Source organism: Nymphalis io, chromosome Z (genome assembly GCF_905147045.1).
Source record: "Nymphalis io chromosome Z, ilAglIoxx1.1, whole genome shotgun sequence".
In the NCBI taxonomy this organism is placed as follows: domain Eukaryota; kingdom Metazoa; phylum Arthropoda; class Insecta; order Lepidoptera; family Nymphalidae; genus Nymphalis; species Nymphalis io.
In genome coordinates this window covers 16,435,853-16,444,156 of record NC_065918.1, presented here as the reverse complement: position 1 = coordinate 16,444,156, position 8,304 = coordinate 16,435,853, and positions in this window count along the sequence as shown.

The following is an 8,304-nucleotide window of genomic DNA, read 5'->3' as shown; positions in this document are numbered from 1 at the left end:
TTGTCATTTGAAGTCATATGTTAATTCATATAACATTATGGATTTATATCAGGGAATATAATATAACAGCAGAGAAGTAACTACGTCCATCTATGGGTATACATATTTTTTTAAATTTAAATAATTATTTATTTGTATTTAATTAACATACCTATGTAATATAATTAGTGGAAAAGTGTAACTACTGAGTGCCTCGCCGGCTCGTCTCGGCATAATCTAAATTCCGAAACGCTAATCTTTTTAATTCAGTCTTGTAAAATCATTCATTATTCTCTCTCGTGTAATTTGCTTGAAGATAAACGAAGTTATGTTAAAAATTCTCACGATCTACTCATTAGAATCCGGTTATTACGTAGATACTATTAGAAATGATTTTTATTAAAACGTTTAAGTACTAAAAGCATTTAAAAGTAAAAAGTAAAGTCACAGCCTATAAATATCCCAAATTCTCCTCTCCCTTTAAGGAAAATATTTGAAGGCTCCAATGCGGATTGGTAGATACACATGGGGAAGATTTTCATCCGACACGTGTAAGTTTTCCTCACGATGATTTCACCGCCGAGCACGATATTAATTTTAAACACATGAAAATTCACTGGATAATATTCATTGTCCCATCTCGACTGATTTTGAACTATTTATATAAATGATAAATATTTAATAAAGGTATAAAATCAATACACTTTATGCAACCAATTAATTACATTACAGACTGCATAATGGCTAAAACATTGGCAGGGAAAGGTCGTGTCATATGCTAACCTGCGCTCATCTAAAAATAATTTAAATGTTGATGACCGCAAATTTTCCCGCTCACCATTGTTCGTAGGAACTTTAAATTATACAACACTAAATAGATACCGTTGGATTAATAACAATGCAAATATTCATAATTTTCATCGTTCGCAATTTAAATGAGTATTTTGTTTAAGTAGGGTCGCCATGTTTAGGTATTGTGTAATATACGAGTGTAACGGAAATATTTAAATTTTATTGTATCATATCATCAGCTTATTACATTAAAAAGTGATTTATTTGCGAGTAAGATTCTTGCTTTGTTAAAGGTTCTACTAATTGTGTTAATGACGTCACAGCAAATAATGTAAGCTTGATATTTGGTGCTTGATGTAATTAAGCTAAAGCTATTAAAAAAGCTTATTGTGGTGTACGTAAATCAGATAAGATGGCTGGCTACTGGTTGAGAGCTCGATAGCCAAATCTCAGGTTTGATCTAAAGAAATAAATTATAAGTAACTTAAACGCATAGAATGTATATAATTATAATGTGTCAAGTTATATTGGTAAATGTAATAAATAAATCTAGATTCCGGTTATGAGTCCCTTTTAGATAGAAAGATAAAACCTGTTAAAATTTATAATCGTGACGAAGCCGCCTTCGTTTCCGGGATAATAATCCTAAAACTAATTAAAGAGATGGTGGCCCTATTTTTGGGTCGGATCGCTGACCCTTTCGGCACTCATGACAACTTAATATTAACCGGGAACAGTACATTGTTTGCGTGTTTAAACATTATCACTTTTGAATATTTAGGACGGTGACATCGATTGAATGCGGTCAAATATATACTTTGTTGTGATATAGGTACTCTTTGTCTTGTTTAATGGAGACAAATTTTACGTGGATTTATTTAATTGACAAGCACGTTTGTGTGGGTGAGGTATGCTTAAACAGTGCGTTTTTTTTAAATTAACACACTAAAAATTTTAACCCATAGCAGATTCAGGATAACGGCTTAGGTAGCATGATGTTGCATTTTTAACCCGCGATGGAAAAGGGGGTGTCATAAGTTTAACGTGTATATCTGTGTGTGTATATCTGTGGCATCGTTGCTATCAAACGAATAAACCGATTTTGATTTCAGTTTGATAGATTTTCAGGAGTTCAGGGGGAGGAAAAAATCAGCTCGTTTTCTACTTGACAAATGGCGTCACCTTTCACAGGCCCGATCGATTTAAAATTGCGATCGCCTGACGTGACGACGTTTGTTATAAGATAGTAGTAATAGTAGGTACTTATATAAATTTAAAAATCCAACAAACACATTAGATTTTCACTTTTTAGAGGTTCTTGTTTGTGTTGATTATTCAGTTTTTAATTAATTTCTATTTAATTTTCTTGTATTCATTATTCACTGTATTAGAAATAAAACAAGCGAATATGTTAAAAATAAATAGTACTTTACCGTACGCGTGTCTAAAGAAAAGGTATATTTAAAAAAATACAATGAAATAATTTTATAATTTTGGTAAGTTGTTATCTAACGATGACTCATCAAGCTATTAATACAATTATAAAATATCTAATAGCAACTAACTATATTGGTATGTACATAGAAATTTTAATTCACAGTAACTTTTAGCTGGACTTTTCTGTTGCAGTTGAGATAAAATTGCGTATATGAAGTTCCAAGTATTTCCAGCCCTACCACAAAAAGCCTGTTCCGAACTACTCTCGGCTTGTTAGCGAAGTTCACTGCTGAAGCATTTGATGAACGTCAACTCAACGAGTCGACTCCGCACTTTTTACCCAATTACAGGCAAGCCATGTTTTAATTCGTTTATGCTCGTGCTATATACGAATGTTAGCAGAACTGACCCTTAACTTTCCAATATATTTTACCAGACGAGGCGAAAAGTTTGCATCCAGTGTCATGGGTTATTTTTGGTAATCCAATACCATATGTGATATCGTTCTTAGCTATACTTTTTATTATAACTAGGAAGAACAAACGTAAATATAATTTTGTAAGATTATAAACTTGAATTTTCAAGTTATACTTCTTAGGTCGTTATTAAAGTAAAAGGTTAAGGTCTGGAGGTCGAGGTCGAATTTAAGTACAAGGTTTCTTAAGTTATCGATTCGTTCGCAAATGTATCACGTCTGTCACATCTTCTTTTTATTTAATTTAAACTAATAGATTAATAAGTAATATATACAGACACTCGCGGGTGTTTGTGTGAGTGTATAAAGTCTGTATGGGTTTGAAGATGTGAGTAATTTAGTATGATATTTAAAAGCTGTGAAAATTAAAAATAATCGTAGTTTTGTCTCTTCTTAATTAATTTTTTTTTATTTATGTACACTTTATTATATACCACTAGAATAAAGTAACGAAAAAACTTAGAACCAATTAATGTACTAGTGGCGGACTTATGGCTAAGTAGCCGTATCTTCCGGACAACCCAACCGATAAGGATTCATTAATATAAAAACCGGATAGGTGGTGCAAATATATATGCATATAAATATGTAGAAATTAAAAATTATACTTAATACACAAATAATATACATTGTAACAAAAAGACTAATAAATGAAATTAAACAATTTATTACAATTTTAGGAACCACATACAGTTCAATTTCAACTCAGAACTTCGTATACTATACCGACGACAATAATGACACGGGGAAGTGGTAAATAGGGCACGAATAGCGACTACCAAAAAGATTCTGGACTATAACCTTAGATTGACGAACCATAATAGAGACGACCCCGTCATAGACGGACTAGCCGAACACCATCCAGACCAGCCTATAATCCAGAATCACAATAAGACGAATTGGCAAGAAAAAGAAAGAGACCCATAGAGAAACAAGATGTAGACGAAATAATATAAACCGATAAGAAGATATTACACGTCTGTGAAGACTACGAGACAATTTAAAAAAAAACAACTGGACACATTCAGTGGCGCTTCAAATAGCCACAGTTAAATTGTCAACATCACCAACTCACCCGCTTTCATGGCTTCCTGACAGTGTTTGTAAATTGTGCAATTGAGTGTCAAAATTCTCAGATGGCAAAAATTATATGCTTGTGATATTGTAGTGTTTGCTACTTATGCTGTTTTGTTACTTCTTACACGACGTGACGTGTGTAACGCTTTCAGGGTTGTATGTTTAGTTTCGTTTTTGCATCATGACTTTTAAATGCAGATTTGGATGTATATATCGTTAGTATACTTATGCCATGTTATTTTACTCTTTATTTAACAAGATTCTTTAAGAAGACCTTAAATTATTATGTCACTGAAAGTGTCCAGTGAAATTAAAAATTTAACTGGAATTGTTTTTTGTTTGTTGAGAACGAGATCTGTGATAAAATTCGTGCAATTTTAATATCAAGTGTGAATTATTATTTAAGACCGTTGATGTGACATACATTAGTTGTCATATTTTAATCATCTCCATAAATATATAATAATAATAATAATATAATAATATCCTGAGAAAAAGGTTTCCTTCGATTTAGATTAATCAATCCCTTTGAACATTGGCGTGGATTTTTCGTACCGTTTCAGGAATAAATTATAAATGGTGATTTCATGTTTAATTTATTTTATCGTAAAATTCTTTTGTGCTTCCATTTTTTTGTTAATTTTTTTTTCATTAAAACATAGCTTAATGGACTTAAGTACAAAAAAAAACAAAAAGTTTAACTTACTAAGTGCATTGAAAAATAAATTATACACATGTATATTGCAGTAATACGGTTTTTTTTTGCCCCGGTTCACAAATATTTTCAAGTTCAAGGCGCAATTCTTTGTATAAAGAGGGCAATGTTATTGAGGTATTCGTTACAATCGAATGTACTTGATAATTTTAATGATGGCATTGTTTAAGGCGAGGAAAACGTCGGGCTGACCTTACGACCTTACGATTTGAATGAAACGAAGAAGTAACAAAATTATACAAATGAAGTAATCTAACAAACAATAAGTAACAAATGGAATATTAATTAATTTTTACACTAAACTTATACGATATAAAATATAAATATATACGAATTCTTTGAATCCAAATTTATTTCTTATTTGTGTAAAAAAGTATTACTAAAACTTTAATTGTATTTTACTTTCAAACCATCGTCTTTGAAAACGAAATTTTAAGCAAATTAAATAATATCATTCTTACAATTATTTATATTTAAATAGAAAAAAATATACTTAAAAAAAATAATACTAATATTATTTTGAACTGCTTCTCATTTTTGTAAAACGCGATCGTTATTAACTTCAAATAGTAAATAGTTTATTTATTAAGTTAATAGAAGATTTTATGTATTATGGTATAATAATAATAACGTCCTCGGGCCGATTTCGGCCACAGCGGACAATCTCAAGAGAGATTAGCCAACTGCGCAGGACATATAGTCAAAAGCGTATGCACAAACACAGGTGCACACTCTTTTCCCTAGCTCTCATAATCCGATGGGACGGCAATCCAACACCACCGGAAAAAGCTCAGGCGCAGGACCAACGGCTTTACGTGCTTTCCGAGGCACGGGCGTATACACACTTCTAACTTCCAGACTCCGGGCTGCTACTAACTTTCTATTGGCCTGACCTGGGAATTGAACCGAGGACCTCCGGGTCTGCGGCCTTACATCAAGCCACTAGACCAACGAGTCAGTCAAATCAGTCTAGAAGACCTTATTATGGTATATAAGTGGTATGATACATCGGTTACATATGAATTTTAACCGAAGACTAGTTTTTAGCCCATATAGGCGCCACTAAATTGTAACGTGATTAATTGTATGCTTATGATTCCTTTCAGTGCTCTCTAGTATGGTAAAACATCATGAGGAAAACTGCACGTTTTGAAATATTTTACATTTGTATCCATCAATCCGCACTGGAGCAGAGTGGTGAAAATGTCCTCGTTTTGCACATGAAGAGTGTTTAATGCTACTTTTTGACTGTAAGTGTTGTTAGTAATTATAAGCAAAAGGGACATACCATCTTCACTTATATTTCTAGAATTGTCATATCTAGAGGTGATCACTTACCATCAGAAGGTCTCTTGCTCGTTTGTTTTTGTCAAGGCGTTCATTGATGTCACTGTATGTGTACATCGAGGTAATGTACCGAAAATACTGCATATATACACCTGATTTGCTTAGTTTTAATTTATTAACTCATTTCATATACATTAAAGATGTGGTCGATAAAACGCCTACCTATATACTGTTACCTATAACCTTCTCCTCAAAAAGAGGAGAGGAGGCCTTTAGCCCAGCAGTGGGACATTCACAGGCTGTTACGGTACGGTACGGTACGGTATATACTGTTACCTATACCCTGTTAATGAGTGATATTAATATAATCAAATAGGCCGTATTATTTGATAAGCCGTTAAGAAATTCTACTATTTTTATAAATATATTTACGGGTTTTATAAATGATTCACCTGATGGTAAGTGAGCATAAAGGCCCATAGACATTGGCGACATTATAAATATAATAATATCCTGGGACATAATTCACACTCGTCCACCTGACCCAAGCTACGCAGAACTTGTACTATGGAAACCAGACAACTGATATTAGTATATCAGTTGTCTGGTTTCCATATATGTAGTATATACTACTTTTCTTTTTGTAAATATATACTTTTACAGATAATTACAACCAGACTCAATGATGAAGTAGTAGGTGGGAACCCAACCTTCGGCGTGAAAGGCAAGTCTCTACCAACCATGCCAACCGGCACATCAACCATTCTATCACCAATGTACCATTAACCTTGAGAATTAAGATGCTATGTCCCTAGTTGCACTTGCTCGCTCCCCCTCCCAACAATATTAATTATTACTATTTTGCGGTAAAATGACGACTGGACCCAGACGGAAGTGGTCAAAGTTCTGTCACGAATCTTTAAACTGATATGATATCATATTTACATATAAAATGACCTAAATCTATGAGTTAAATAGAATTTAAATAAGCTCGTGATATCAATTTTTCGCTATTTCTTTAAAATGAGGAAACAATTAAAAGAAAAATTGTTAATCAATTTCTTAGTATTGGTGAGAATGTAATGTATGCAATAAGGCTTTATATAACTTTTGAGAATTTTAGTCAATTGAACTTGTCATATCTTCATAATGATTACAGCAAGACTTGTACTGTTATGCTGACATATATATTTATTCATATATTGTTCATATCCTAATGTTTAAGTAGCTATTAGATATGACAAAGGTTAAGAAAAGTTCTAAAAAAAGCCAGTGTTGGACTTTGTCTTATAAATTCATATAAAATTTCTAAGTTTAAATTCTTGAATTGTTAGGTTGTTTTAAAATGTTTCCCTGACTGAACTTGGGGTAGTTCTTACTGTCTCAGTAAAAAATTCTAACTATGTCGCTCCTTTACCTAACAAGATAAGACGGAAGCACTTTCATATTTCGCAAGACTTTCATCTAAATAAAAATATGATGATATTTTTTTTCTCACAATATATGTAGTTAAAAGTTAAAGGCTTTTTAGATAAGCAACATTCTAAAGCACCAATAATATCACTACATATTATTAAAAAAAAAACCCCTCTGCCGCGTCTGTATGTCTCTCTGAACGCGATAAATTAAAAATCTACCGAACGGTTTTCCATACGGTTTTCACCACCGGTACGAGTGCTTCATGGGGAATGTTTAGGTTTAAAAATCATTAATGTTTTGTGTAAGTTTACTTTACTGGCATGCGCCTTGTAAACTAATAAAGTTATAATATTTATTACGATAGTAATAAATAATTAAAGATTTCATAATCGCTACACTTATACTTTTATAATTTAAAATCGAAAAATGAAGTTTTTCTCAAATGCCTAAACTACGAACATGTATTTTTTGAGCGTGAGTGATAATAATGCCACATACACATTAACAACAAAGGACTAGCGAGTTAATATAACTGCGAGGAAACTCACATTCAAAGTAGTTCTACCCAAATTGTCTTTAAAATGAATGCACTGATAATAATTATTAATGTACGTACTTACTGAAATTACAAGAGATCATTATTAAGTACTTTAAGGAGCATGATTTGGTTATTTATAAATGTGTTCAGGTTTCAAACTAGCCCAGTTAGTTGCGACATAGTAACTAGTACAGTCTCCACAGAGCGAAGGCAGGTAGGATGATATGAATTACATCCATACCGCTATCAATTCAGGTATGTTCTACGCTACTATTAAATGTCATTCAGAGGGAATCTTATCTTCAGCAGTCGCTTGTTCCCGTACCCCGGTTTATTGGTAGTCGTTTATTATCAAGATAGCTTATCTGTGAGGGGCCAATTAAATTTGAAAACAAAGCTAACATAATAAGGCGCCACAGTGAACTCGGGGCAGAGGGGCGGGAGGCACTCTGGCTGCGTAGGCGCTGCCGCTTTGTCCGGATTTAAAGAACTATAGAAGCGGCTTCTTCGTGTTTGTTTGTTTTAGTTGACGTTTTTTGTATCCAATTCATAGCTTTGCAGCTTATATTGCGTTTACGTGTGAAC